This window comes from Oncorhynchus clarkii, chromosome 2 (genome assembly GCF_045791955.1).
Source record: "Oncorhynchus clarkii lewisi isolate Uvic-CL-2024 chromosome 2, UVic_Ocla_1.0, whole genome shotgun sequence".
Taxonomy (NCBI): Eukaryota; Metazoa; Chordata; class Actinopteri; order Salmoniformes; family Salmonidae; genus Oncorhynchus; species Oncorhynchus clarkii.
In genome coordinates this window covers 29,808,047-29,823,515 of record NC_092148.1, presented here as the reverse complement: position 1 = coordinate 29,823,515, position 15,469 = coordinate 29,808,047, and the positions used below count along the sequence as shown (strand labels likewise).

General features: G+C 42.6%; 1 pseudogene; it reads right to left on the bottom strand.

Annotated features, from left to right (window-relative positions):
- Positions 1-15,469, bottom strand: part of LOC139377185 (myomesin-3-like) — a 75,955-nt pseudogene that overhangs the window by 14,291 nt on the left and 46,195 nt on the right.

Here is a 15,469-nt window from a genome sequence, read left to right as displayed (position 1 = left end):
CAAGTCTCCGTATAAATGCACCTGCACTGTGATAGTCTCAGAGGTCCGTTAAAAGCGCAGAGAGCATCATGAAGAACAAGGAACACACCAGGCAGGTCCGAGATACTGTTGTGAAGAAGTTTAAAGCCGGATTTGGATACAAAAAGATTTCCCAAGCTTTAAACATCACAAGGAGCACTGTGCAAGCGATAATATTGAAATGGAAGGAGTATCAGACCACTGCAAATCTACCAAGACCTGGCCGTCCCTCTAAACTTTCAGCTCATACAAGGAGAAGACTGATCAGAGATGCAGCCAAGAGGCCCATGATCACTCTGGATGAACTGCAGAGATCTACAGCTGAGGTGAGAGACTGTCTATAGGACAACAATCAGTCGAATATTGCACAAATCTGGCCTTTATGGAAGAGTGGCAAGAAGAAAGCCATTTCTTAAAGATATCCATAAAAAGTGTTGTTTAAAGTTTGCCACAAGTCACCTGGGAGACACACCAAACATGTGGAAGAAGGTGCTCTGGTCAGATGAAACCAAAATTGAACTTTTTGGCAACAATGCAAAACGTTATGTTTGGCGTAAAAGCAACACAGCTCATCACCCTGAACACACCATCCCCACTGTCAAACATGGTGGTGGCAGCATCATGGTTTGGGCCTGCTTTTCTTCAGCAGGGACAGGGAAGATGGTTAAAATTGATGGGAAGATGGATGGAGCCAAATACAGGACCATTCTGGAAGAAAACCTGATGGAGTCTGCAAAAGACCTGAGACTGGGACGAAGATTTGTCTTCCAACAAGACAATGATCCAAAACATAAAGCAAAATCTACAATGGAATGGTTCAAAAATAAACATATCCAGGTGTTAGAATGGCCAAGTCAAAGTCCAGACCTGAATCCAATCGAGAATCTGTGGAAAGAACTGAAAACTGCTGTTCACAAATGCTCTCCATCCAACCTCACTGAGCTTGAGCTGTTTTGCAAGGAGGAATGGGAAAAAATGTCAGTCTCTCGATGTGCAAAACTGATAGAGACATACCCCAAGCGACTTACAGCTGTAATCGCAGCAAAAGGTGGCGCTACAAAGTATTAACTTAAGAGGGCTGAATAATTTTGCACGCCCAATTTTTCAGTTTTTCATTTGTTAAAAAAGTTTGAAATATCCAATAAATGTCGTTCCACTTCATGATTGTGTCCCACTTGTTGTTGATTCTTCACAAAAAAATACAGTTTTATATCTTTATGTTTGAAGCCTGAAATGTGGCAAAAGGTCGCAAAGTTCAAGGGGGCCGAATACTTTCGCAAGGCACTGTACATATGAGATGAGTAATGCCAGATATGTAAACATTAAGTGACTAAGATATTGCAGGATAGTATAGAATACAGTATATACATATGAGATGAGTAATGCAAGATATGTAAACATTATTAAAGTGACATTATTAAAGTGGCCAGTGATTTCTAGTCTATGCCTATAGGCAGCAGCCTCTAATGTGCTAGTGATGTCTGTTTAACAGTCTGATGGCCTTGAGATAGAAGATATTTTTCAATCTCTCGGTCCCAGCTTTGATGCACCTGTACTGACCTTCTGCATGATAACAGGGTGAACAGGCAGTGGCTCGGGTGGTTGATGTCCTTGATTATCTCTTTGGCCTTCCTGTTGACATCGGTTGCTGTAGGTGTCCTTGAGGGCGGGTGGTTTGCCCCCGGTAATACGTTGGGCAGACCGCACCACCCTCTGGAGAGCCTTGCGGTTGCGGGGAGTGCAGTTGCCATACCAGGCGATGATACAGCCCGAAAGGATACTTTCAATTGTGCATATGTAAAAGTTTGTGAGGGTTTTAGGTGACAAGCCAAATTTCTTCAGCCTCCTGAGGTTGAAGAAGCTCTGTTGCGCCGCCTTCACCACACTGTCTGTGTGGGTGGTCCATTTCAGTTTGTCCGTGATGTATACGCCAAGGAACTTGAAGCTTTCCACCTTCTCCACTGCAGTCCCATCAATGTGGATGGGGGGGTGCACCCTCTGCTGTTTCCTGAAGCCCACAATCATCTCCTTTGTTTTGTTGACATTGAGTGAAAGTGATATTTCCTACCTTCACCATCTGGGGGCTGCCCGTCAGGAAGTCATGGACCCAGTTGCATAGGGCGTGGTGCAGACCAGGGCCTCGAGCTTAAGGATGAGCTTGGAGGGCACTATGGTGTTGAATAATGAGCTATAGTCAATAAACAGCATTCTCACAAACGTATTCCTCTTGTCCAGATGGGATGGGGCAGCATGCAGAGTGATGGCGATTGCATCGTCTGTGGATCTATTGGGGCGGTAAGCAAATTGAAGTGGGTCTAGGGTGGCAGGTAAGGTAGAGGTGATATGATCCTTGACTAGTCTCTCAAAACGCTTCATGGATGACAGATGTGAGTGCTACGGGGCGATAGTCATTAAGTTCAGTTACCTTTGCCTTCTTGGGTACAAGAACAATGGTGGCCATCTTGAAGGATGTGGGGACAGCAGACTAGGATAGGGATAGATGGAAAATGCCCTTAAACACACCAGCCAGCTGGTCTAAGCACGCTCTGAGGAAGTGGCTAGGGATGCCGTCAGGGCCGGCAGCCTTGCGAGGGTTAACACATTTAAATGTTTAACTCATGTTAGCCACGGTGAAGGAGAGCCCACAGTCCTTGGTAGCTGGCCGCGTCAGTGGCACTGTGTTATCCTCAAAGCGTGCAAAGAATGGGTTTAGCCGTGACTGGTTTTCCTTTTGTAGTCTGTAGTCCCTGCCAGCTGTTGAATTGCAACTCCACTTTATCGCTATACTAGTGTTTAGCTACTTTGATTGCCTTGCGGAGTGAATAACTACATTATTAATATTCGGCCATATTACCAGTCACTTTGCCATGGTTAAATGCAATGGTTCGAGCCTTCAGTTTCGCGCGAATGCTACCATCTATCCACGGTTTCTGGTTAAGGTAGGTTTTAATAGTCACAGTGGGTGCTACATATCCTATACACTTCCCTATAAACTCAGTCACCGTATCCGTGTGTGCGTCTAGATTATTTTCGCAAGCAAGGAACATATCCCAGTCCACGTGATCAAAACAATCCCAAAGCATGGATTCCGATTGGTCAGACCAGCGTTGAATAGTACAAAGCACGGGCACTTCCTGTCTGAGTTTCGTGGTCAGATTTGCCGAAAGGAGGGCAGGGGAGGGCCTTGTAAGCATTCCGGAAGTTTGAATAGCATTGGTCGAGAGTCTTAGCAACGCGAGTAGTATAGTCGATATGTTGATAGAACTTCTGCAGCCTAGTCATTAGATTTGCTTTGTTAAAATCACCAACTACAATAAATGCAGCCTCAGGACATGTGGTTTCCAGTTTGCATAAAGTCCAGTGAAGTTCTTTGAGGGCCGTCAAGGTTTTGGCTTGAGGTGGGATGTAAACGGTCGTGGCGAGGACGGAGAAGATTTATCTTGGGATATAATATGGTCGCCATTTAATTGTGAGGTATTCAAGGTCGGAAGAACAAAAGGACTTGAGTTCCTGAATTTTCCAAGAATTACACCATGAGTCATTAATCATGAAACACACCCCTCCGCCCTTCTGCTTCCCGGGGAGATATTTATTCCTGTCTGTGCGATGTACTGAGAATCCTGCTGGATTTACAGACTACGTCAGAGAGAGCCATGTGGAATAAAGTGTTATAGGCCCCGATGTCTCTCTGGAAAGAAATCCTTGGTCTATGCACATCAACTTTGTTATCCAAAGACCGAACATTAGCGAGTAATATACTGGGAAGCGGTGGGTGGTGTATGTCGTCTCCTAGGTCGAACCAGCAGGCCGCCTCGAATGTCTCTCCTCCGCCCTTTTGAGTCAGCCACTGGAATAAGTTAAATTGCTCTGGGGAGAGTGAACAAAGGATCTGCTCCAGTCGTATTCCTGGTTGTAATGCTGGTAGTTCTGGTGAGTTACCGCCGCTCCAATAGTTATTCCTGGCTGTATGTAATGACACAAAACATTTCCTGAGCTAATCATGTAAAAGTACATAAAAAAACTAAATACTGCATTGTTGTCTAAGTGCTAGTCGCAATGCTGCCATCTCCGTCGGTGCCATCTTATTGATTCAAACCGAAATAGGATACATTGTAAACGCAGGTCCAATGAGGGAAAACTTAGCTAGCTAGATAGCATTAATTTGTTTTTGCAAATACTTTTTTTTTGCGGCATCTGATGACCTAATGTGGTGAATGATGAACATGAATTCATCCGGTTCTTCATGACGCAATTGAAGCTATGCTGTCAAATCCTTCCACATGTTTGTAGTTTGACCAACTGTTTTCAGCAACTGGTATTGTTGAATTTGTTTGTCATAATGGCAGATTTGCTAGCCACAAATGATTTAGCCACAGTAGCTTCTAGCCTAGTGTTTGATATGCAATGCGATCTCCTCTACTGTAATGAACAGTGTGTCCTTAACAACCAGATGTTCTGAAAACCAGATGCGGGGACTCTGCTCAGATGTTTATCTTCCGCCTGCTACGTTGGCTTCCTAACCGACTGAACTAATGACTAGGTTTGGTGGAAGGATGAAAAAGTATGAATTTAATTATCAAAATGTAAATATCAATTAAAACATGTCATTTCTACCAGAGAAAATGTGCTTCAGTATTATTTTCTTTGGCAACTTTGGTACAAGCAGGATAAATGCCTCCACTCTGTACATTATCTTGGAACTAATGAACACACGGTCGTCAATTATTTACAAGATAATATACAGAGCATCAGCGTTTATCCCTTACTTAACATTACTCTGGTAGAGGGTCTTTGTCAGGTGAAGTGTGACCCAACATTCTAACGGCAGTGACACCTGGGTACCAGAACCTTCCTCACCTTGTGCTGCCTCTCCTTGGCAGGCTTGGTGTTGACATTTCTCCAGGAGTCCAGCTCTTTGTCCTTCTGATCCAGGTGGTAGCCTCGTACAGGGTCTCCTCCATTGTTAGCAGGGGCTCTCCAGGTGAGAATCATCTCAGAGCCAGTGCAGAGCAGCAGGGCGATGGCAGAGGAAGGGGATGGGGCGACTGGGAAGGGGAGATGTATTTGAAAAGAAAGTTTTGGCATACTAGACTTTTCCTCAGCCTGCCCAGAGACAAACAAAAAAAGTATTACATTAAGATAGATAGTTTAGATGGATAGTGTTTTGAATAAATAGCTAATCAGCTTCTATTATTCTCTATTCCATTCCATTCTATTCTATTCTGGCCAATTCCGTGTATCAGGTCAGTTATTTTAAGGCCACATAGGGTTCCAGACACAAAGTATTGGATTTCAGCCATATCACCAACTGATCCGAGACCAGCTTCGGAATCTGGCACCACTGTGAGTGGCAGCTAAAATGAACGGTCATTACAATGTAGCAGTCTGCAGAGTGCATATTATTATTTGTATTATTATTATTACTATTATCAGACATGCTATTATAGGGTAAGACAGCAGTGAGCGGGGTCAGTCGTTATTCATCAGGTGCCTACCTCATCACACGTCTATTTATTTCACTGTGTTTGTGGACAAACACAAAACACAAAAATCAGGAGCCTACCCATTAGATCTAATAGCTGTCATCACGTAATGGGTTCATGAGGCTGTTATGAACTAATGGTGAATTGAGGTCAGGAATAGATTGATGAAGAGAAAGGAGAAAACAGAGTAACAAGCCTTGGCTACTAACAAAGACTGACTGAAAAAGAAAATGGACCCCAACTTATTTACATGATCACTTCATATTTTGCATTACACCTCCTTATCCCGTCTGATTAGCCAGTGAAAGTGTGAATAAGAGATCACCACGAAACCATTCACAACTATCAACACGTTTCCCCGAGTCCCTGACAGGTGTAACTGTTTGATATGACAGCAGGGTCTTATTCATCAGGCACCAAATGGAGGAAAACGGACAGGGAAAAAAGGGAGCAACTACTGTATCTGTCCTTGTTCAATAAGAAACACTCGTTTTATTTGTTTAATTATTTCTTCATTATTTCAGTTTGCCCTAATGAACATGTCCCAGGATCATGTCCACCATTGTGGGTCAGTCCGCCGTTTTTTGTCTGGTACTCACCGAGAGCTGCTTTCACCAAGATAGGGGGAGACTCGTTGGAGTAGATACTGTTCCCAGCTCGCCCCACAGACTCAACTCTGAACACACACTCCTTCTTCGACTTCAGACCATGGACTGTAAACCTGAGAGGAAAAAACAAGAAATTTAGGCCTAGGTGTTGCCATGACAAATTGTACTATTCATATAGTCCTTATGCCTAAGCATTGCTTTCTACATTGGGATGGTTCTATGGACTAAAAAACTATTTAACTGGAAATGTCAATGGAGCAGGACTAGGCTTAATCTGTGTCCTGGAAACTGGCCCATCATGTTCTGTTGTAGAATTGGTGGCAAGAGAATAAACAACAATATTTATCCAACACACAATAGAAACAGCATTCCAAAAAGAGGATCTCAGTTCATTTAAATGGGTTCAGTACAGTACTTGGTGTCGGTGGTTGGCTTGTTGTTGATCGTCCTCCACTCTTGCTTCCCAGCCTCGCTGTAGTACAGGTAGTATCCCAGAATGCCCTATTTCTCCACGGGCTCCTGCCACTGAAGCAGGACAGCAGAATCTGTGTCTCGGATGGCAAAGACGGAGGTGGCTGGAGCAGGAGCAGCTAACAGGATAACACAGAAAACACGGAGCTCAGCTGATTGGCACACTCTTAAGACAATAAAATCATTCTATCTAAAGCCATCCCTGTAGGAGAACCCTGTATGGTTCAAGGTAGGACTGTTTTTAAAAACTTCCAAAGAGAAGGTCCTGAAGGAAGAACCACCCTAGATGAAAAGGATAATTGAAGATCCATTGTCCAAGTGTAGAATAACTCTAGAACAGTTTTTTTATATTTCTAACAGTATACACAAATCCATGTCAATGGAACTAGTATAACATTAAAGAAAGAATATGTTTGTTCCTCTCCCACACCTTGCGGTTGTCCCAGTGATATTGGCAGGCTCGGCTCTGAGGATTCGCTCACGCCATACTTGTTGACGGAGCGCACCTGGGAGCAGTAGGACTTCCCCTTCTGTAGGTTAAACATGGGGTACCTGGGAGAGCCCACCGTGATGTCCATGCTGGCCAGTTGCCAACTGTTTTTCCCTGCAATGGACTGATGGACAGAAGGAAGTACGAACAGAGAGAGAGACAGGCAGTCAGGCAGAAAGAGACAGAGAGGTAGATGGAAAGAGAAGTAGACAGACAGACAGAGAGACAGACAGCCAGACAGACAGACAGCCAGACAGACAGACAGACAGACAGACAGACAGACAGACAGACAGACAGACAGACAGGCAGTTTTTCACTGTTGTGTATCTTTTCTTCTGCTCCATTAACTTGGCTCCAATCTCTTCTAGTAATTTTTAAAAAATGTACATTTGAATGAAACCCAGTGTTTAAAAGGAGATCAGCAATTATAAAGCGCATGCCCAAGGGTGAGCCGAGGATATTTGAATATTCCTGGGTGGAACAGAAGCGGGAGATCTTGATAATTTCAGATGCTTTTGATGGATTGGACAGTTTTATTACAGAGTTACTTATAAAAGTCCAATAAAAATACATTTCCTGTGGCAGTTTGCCACTTTTCTTCTCATTATTGGAACTGCAAGCTGTTGGGCATCTAGAATGCAGAGTCCTGGTTGATATTGAAGAACTGGGGCACTTTGGGGAAGATGTAAAATTAATGATCCCTCCCAGCACTTTAATTCTTCAGGGAACGTTTTTATTTTCCTGGGCGGCCATTTTGATAAACCAGAACTTTGACAAACTCATTGTAAGACATTCATCAAAATAGGAACACTTGTGTCCTGTATAGTTTGCCATGTATGAACACACCCACAACATGTACTATAAAACCTCAACGTTAAAAGTAAACCAGAACAAAACTGTGGCTAATTCACAACCGTGAACCTATAAAACCAAGAGTTATACTTTTAATCACCCCAAAGCCTAGAGACAGAGCTTTGACCCAGCTAACAATTATAGGGAGAGAGAACGTTTTTGTAATGTTACGCATAATGTTCCCCTAATGTTCGTGTCCAGTTTTCCGTTAGTTAGGGAATCATTCTATCTATGTTATCTAAAACATTGTGAGAATTATTTTATGTACGTTTTGGGGTTAAAGTTGGGAGAACATTCTCTTAATGTCAAACATAACTTAGCAAGAATGTGGTTACAACGTTCTCAGATTATACAACATTAATGTCCGAGACGTGTTTTATGGGACATTGCAAGAACATTAAATGCGTCCCGTTTTCGAGGGTTAGGAGAATATTCCATCAACGTTTCGATACCTTTACAGCATGTGTTCTTGCAGAGGCCAGAACCCTAACCACCACCCCTCCCTAGGCACTTGTGTAGATCTGAAACAACTGGTTCAGTGAATACACTTTGAAGTAAATCTCACCTCTGTTAAAAGTACCCTCAAAAAAAGATTTTATTGATCACAGTGATTCAGGGCTATCATTAACTTCTTCGAGATAGGGGGCGCTCTTTTACTTTTTGGATAAAAAACGTTCCCGTTTTAAACAAGATATTTTGTCATGAAAAGATGCTCAACTACTAAAAACTCTGACGTTTCCAAAACTGCAAAGATATTATCTGTGAGTGCCCCAGAACTAATGCTACAGGCGAAACCAAGATGAAATTTCATACAGGAAATGGTCCAGATTTTGAATGTCCTGTGTTCCAATGTCTCCTTATATGGCTGTGAATGCGCCAGGAATGAGCCTGCACTTTCTGTCGTTTCCCCCAAGGTGTCTGCAGCATTTGTAGGCACATCATTGGAAGATTAACCATAAGAGACTACATTTACCAGGTGTCCGCCCGGTGTCCTCCGTCGAAATTATTGCGTAATCTCCAGCTCCATGCGCGTTCCATTTTCTTCAGAGGAGAAAGTAAACTGCCACGAATGATTTATCATCGATAGATATGTGAAAAACACCTTGAGGATTGATTCTAAACAACGTTTGCCATGTTTCTGTCAATATTATGGAGTTAAAACCTCTTACTTCTACCCCCTCCTTTTTCGAACATTCTGTTAAAAATCGCGCAACTTTTCAGCGTCCTGCTACTCATGCCAGGAATATAGTATATGCATATGATTAGTATGTGTGGATAGAAAACACTCTGAAGTTTCTAAAACTGGTTAAATCACGGCTGTGACTATAACAGATCGTGTGTTTCATTGAAAAACGTAAGAAAAACTGCTCTCTGAAAGCTAAAAATAATTTCCATAAGTCACTTTCATGGGTTGTTAAAAGAGGACAAAATGTAATATCGACCTGCATGCAATTCATACAAATTCCACACGATGTCGCCATTGTCGTCATTTTCAATTGAATTTTTTGTTGGAAAATCCAACTATCTGGCTTCCGTTTCTTCCAGTCTCCACCAGGACGCTGTAAATGTGGACATTGGCAGCCATTGATTTGCAGACGAGGAGCTATTGAATATACATCGCCCTGTAATCATTTTGATAGATTATAAACGTTTACTAATACCTAAAGTTGGATTACAAAAGGATTTCGAAGTGTTTTGTGAAAGTTTATCGTCGACTTTTTTAATTTAAAAAAATGACGCAGCGTTTAAAAACGATGTTTTTTTCTGAATGACAGCTTCCATAGAAAGCTATTTTGGGTATATATGGACCGATTTAAACGAAAAAAAAGACCCAATAGTGATGTTTATGGGGCATATAGGAGTGCCAAGAAAGAAGCTCGTCAAAGGTAATGAATGTTTTATATTTTATTTCTGCGTTTTGTGCTGCGTCGGATAAGCAGAGTCTTTGTTTACGTCGCATTCAGGCATTTTGAGGTGGTGCATGCTATCAGATAATACCTTCTCATGCTTTCGCCGAAAAGCATTTTAAAAATCTGACTTGTTGGCTAGGTTCACAACGAGTGTAGCTTTAATTCAATACCCTGCTTGTGAATTTTGATCAAGGTTTGAGTTTTAACGAGTACATTTAGCATTTAGCGTAGCGCATTTGCATTTCCAGGTGCCTACTTGAGACATATGCGTCTCAAGTAGAATCAAGAAGTTAATTTGGAAAAAAGTTTGCGTTGTAATGACTTAATTTTCGTTTTTTTTCTTACCCAAACGTGATGAACAAAACAGAGCGATTTGTCCTACACAAATAATATTTTTGGAAAAACTGAACATTTGCTATCTAACTGAGAGTCTCCTCATTGAAAACATCTGAAGTTCTTCAAAGGTAAATTATTTTATTTGAATGCTTTTCTTGTTTTTGTGAAAATGTTGCATGCTGAATGCTAGGCTTAATGGTATGCTAGCTATCAATACTCTTACACAAATGCTTGTTTAGCTATGGTTCAAAAGCATATTTTGAAAATCTGAGATGACAGTGTTGTTAACAAAAGGCTAAGGTTGAGAGCTAATATATTTATTTCATTTCATTTGCGATTTTCATGAATAGTTAACGTTGCGTTATGCTAATGAGCTTGCGGCGATAATTACACTCCTGGATACAGGTTTTTTTCGTAGTCAAACGTGATGAACAAAACGGAGCGATTTCTCCCACACAAATAATATTTTTGGAAAAACTGAACATTTGCTATCTAACTGAGAGTCTCGTCATTGAAAACATCCGAAGTTCTTCAAAGGTAAATTATTTTATTTGAATGCTTTTCTTGTTTTTGTGAAAATGTTGCCTGCTGGATGCTAGGCTTAATGCTATGCTAGCTATCAATACTCTTACACAAATGCTTGTTTAGCTATGGTTCAAAAGCATATTTTGAGGGGCCTCCCGGGTTAAGGGCGCTGTACTGCAGCGCCAGCTGTGCCATCAGAGTCCCTGGGTTCGCGCCCAGGCTCTGTCGTAACCGGCCGCGACCGGGAGGTCCGTGGGGCGACGCACAATTGGCCTAGCGTCGTCCGGGTTAGGGAGGGATTGGTCGGTAGGGATCTCCTTGTCTCATCGCGCACTAACGACTCCTGTGGCGGGCCGGGCGCAGTGCGCGCTAGCCAAGGTTGCCAGGTGCACGGTGTAGCCTCCGACACATTGGTGCGGCTGGCTTCCGGGTTGGACGCACGCTGTGTTAAGAAGCAGTACGGCTGGTTGGGTTGTGTATCGGAGGACGCATGACATTCAGCCTTCGTCTCTCCCGAGCCCGTACGGGAGTTGTAGCAATGAGACAAGCTACTACAACAATTGGATACCACAAAATTGGGGAGAAAAAGGGGTAAAAAAAAAAAAAAAAGGCGTATTTTGAAAATCTGAGATGACAGTGTTGTTAACAAAAAATATTGAGATATTGAGAGCTAATATATTTATTTCATTTCATTTGCGATTTTCATGAATAGTTAACGTTGCGTTATGGTAATGAGCTTGAGGATCCCAGATACGGGATTGCTCGTCGCAACAGGTTAAAACAGGTTAATATAACCCACCAATATTAGACAACTACACAGGAAGCCTTTAAATTGCTGAAATAAGTCAATCAAATCAATGATAAGAGAATAATCCGATTAACTGACACCTGACACAGACGTGGTTGCGCATCGTGAGGTCACAATCCCAGGTTGAATAATAATCACTGTATAAATGAACATGCACAATGTAATGATGTGTGTAAGTTGAAAAGACTATGTTAAAAGCACCTGTGTGTGAGTATCCCTAACCTTGGCAACAGACAAAGAGCTATAAACTTACCATCAGCGGTTCACCAATCAGGGCCTTGATTGGCTTGGCATCAATAAGTGATGTGTAATTCTTTTTTTTCTTTCTTTTTTTTTGGGGGGGGGGCTCATGTATGTTCTTGCAACGTTCTCATTTAACTTGTCTAGAACATTCACATCTTGTGTTCTGAGAACATGGCGACCATGTTCTGTGTGTGCTTGGTGGAACTTTGATGGAATATTCTCCTGACCCACAGAAAACTGGATACGTAAATATTTTGTTCTTGCAACGTTCCAATGAAATGAGTCTAGAACATACACCGAGTGTACAAAACATTAGGAACACCTTCCGAATAATGAGTTCCACCCCCACTGTGCCCTCAGAACAGACTCAATTTGTCAGGGCATGAACTCTACAAGGTGTCAAAAGCCTTCCACAAGGATGGTGGCCCATGTTGACTCCAATGCTTCCCACAGTTGTGTCAAGTTGGCTGGATGTCCTTTGGGTGGTGTACCATTCTTGATACACATAGGAAACTGTTGAGCGTGAAAAACACAACAGGGTTGCAGTTCTTGACACACTCAAACCAGTGCGCCTGGCACCTACAACCATACCCCTTTCAAATGCACTAAAATATTTCAGCCTCTGAAAGTCACACATACACAATCATTGTCTCAAGGCTTAAAAATCATTCTTGAACCCGTCTCATCCCCTTCATCTACACTGATTGAAGTGGATTTAACAGGTGACATCAATAAGGGATCATAGGTTTCACATTGATTCACCTGGTCAGTCTATGTCATGGAAATGTTTTGTACTCTTAATATCTTAAATTCTGAGAACATGGTCACCACGTTCCGGGTATGTTCTATTTGACATTAAAGGAATGGTCTCTTGGAAACATTCCTTGCACATCACGGGAACGTTTGTTGGTAGTTCATATAAAAGCAAATTAACTAGCGATGCCAAAACGCACGCCACGAGAGAGCAACTTCAAGGTCTCTCAGTTTTTAATGAGTGCACCGATGCCCACCTAAACTGACACCGGCAGCCATATAAGTGTTTTCCCCCTCCCCTTTAATATTTAATTAGCATAGTGGTCAGAGCTCTTCATTAATTTGGCCCTGAGTCTAAAGTTAGTCTACAGAACAGTAAAACAGGTCAATGGGAAGCTGCGGGCTGACACTTCATGCACTGAGATGGCCGGGTTGAGGGTTAATTGGACCTGCGTTTTAATTAGTGTTTAGGTGGTCTGTGTGTGTGTGTGTGTGTGTGTGTGTGTGTGTGTGTGTGTGTGTGTGTGTGTGTGTGTGTGTGTGTGTGTGTGTTTGTGTGTGCCTGTGTCTGTATTGTGCGTATGAGTAGGAGCACAGGCCTTAACTCACCCCCTCCACATAGAAGGTAAGTTGCTCCTTGCCTCTGGGCTCCGGCTCAGTCCAGCTAAGCACGGCGTAGTTGTCACTCACCTCACAGGCATGGACACCCGTGGGAGGGAATGGGACTTTCATTTTGACCTGAGGTCAGAGGGAAGAAGGGAGGATGGGTGTAGAAGATAGTAAAGGGTCATGGTCAGAAGGAGAAAACGTTTTGAGATAGGGAGGTGTACTATCTGAATGTCCAATAGGAACACATATTTTCCTTTTCTATTGCAAATATTTTTGCTATGGTGTACCCTGCTAAACAAGACCCAGAGCATTGGATCACATGACCAAGCAAAGGTCAGATATAAAATCAGTTTTTTTATAATGAGAAACACACACACACACACACACACACACACACACACACACACACACACACACACACACACACACACACACACACACACACACACACACACACACACACACACACACACACACACACACACACGCGCACACACACACACACACAGTTATTGATTCATTGAAACCTAAAGCTGTACCAGGGTGCCTCGAAAAGAGAGTATGGCAGTCTATGAGGTTGAGGTAGTACTTTAGATAGAGAATACATAGAGAATAGTCCACCTAATGGAACAAAATACACTGCTTTCACAAAGCTATTAACATGATGGAAGATATGAAGGAACATGACGCTGTTATATTAAATATCATAGGCGACATTGCCACGGATGGGTTTTGTAGTAAAAAAAGATAGTGAAAGACAAGTGTTTCCAATGACAACAGTGTGTGCATTGCCTGATTTTGACCAGTTGTTAGTAGGCATTGCCTGTCTGGTAATTGGTTGATGATGTCATTGAAAACACTTATCTTTCTCTATCTTTTTTTACGACAAAACACAGAAACACGCCATTTTCACACATGTTGATGTTGGTGCTGGAGATTATGAATATGAAGTTGACAAATGTTACAATTTTAAACTGCCACAGGTTCTTTCTGCCCCATGGCAAAAGTGTTACAGTTAACTGTTCCTCCCCCAAAAATCGGTTTTACCAAAACAAAAACCAAAATCACTTTCCATTTCCACATATACTGTGTTTTCAAAATACCCCTCCATATAACCTCCCACCCCAAAGAGTGACCCTCAAGAGAGGAATGATACATCATGTCAAACTGTGTAGAAATGCAGGACATGTGCATTCAAATGACAAAAGAGTACCAAGGGGAAAGCAGAAATATCGTATCGTAAGTATTCGGTCTAGGGTAAGTAGCTGGGGGATACCATTGAAAAGGCTGTAGTGCCATAGCTACAAACACAGTTAATAATAATACTACAATGATGATATATGTGGTTTCTCACTTTCCAGCTGATCTTTGGTGATGGTGATCTCTCTACCTCTGTCCACCTTGATAACTGATTGAGAAGAAAAAGAGAGAGAGAAATAAAGGAAGGAAACGCATGATAGCACAATGACTAGATGACATGGAAGAAGCCGTCCATCCAATGCCAGCATGCCAGGGCTCAGCAGAGAGAAAGGTAGAGAGAGAGAGATGGGAGAAACAGTCAGAGGCAAGCCAACCTTCTGGCCGTACGTCATCTGCGCCTAATGACCCACAGCATCTGACCAGAGCACCTATCTGTCCTCTCCGCTACACTTTCTCTCTCATAGCCCCCACCCACAGCGCACACATGAACGCACGTACTCACACACATGCATACTGTATGTTCTCGTGCATAAACTTAGCACAACTGACACACTGACACACACACACACACACACACACACACACACACACACACACACACACACACACACACACACACACACACACACACACACACACACAATATACTCTATGTGTTCTATTTAGCCTATGTTATGTCTCTCTCTATGTAATGACCTCTACCCAGAGTGTGTTTGGTGTGTAAATCTGAGTGTGCAGATTACCCATAGTTCTAGTGTGTTCTAAAGGGTCGGTGGTGATGACAGGCTCGGTGGCCTTAGAGGGGCGTCCCACACCTGCCTGGTTGACGACACACACCCTGAACTGGTAGATGGTGCTGTCACTCAGACCCCTCAAAGGGTAGTGACATGCATGCCTTCTGAATGGTGTCATTGCAACTCACCCACTGCCCACTACCAATGTCACACCTGGGAATAGGTAGAGAGAGAGTGGAAGAGAGCGTGGGAGAGTGAGGGCGAGAGAGAAAGAGACCATGTGAGAAGGGAAATTAGGAGATCAATGACTTTAATTTTTTTTATTTCACAACTTTATGACTTCCAAAATTGTTTTTAGCGCAACGTTCCCCAATTTTGTTATTTCTCCATGAAATATAATTTTGTCATTATAAAATACATTTGTAAACG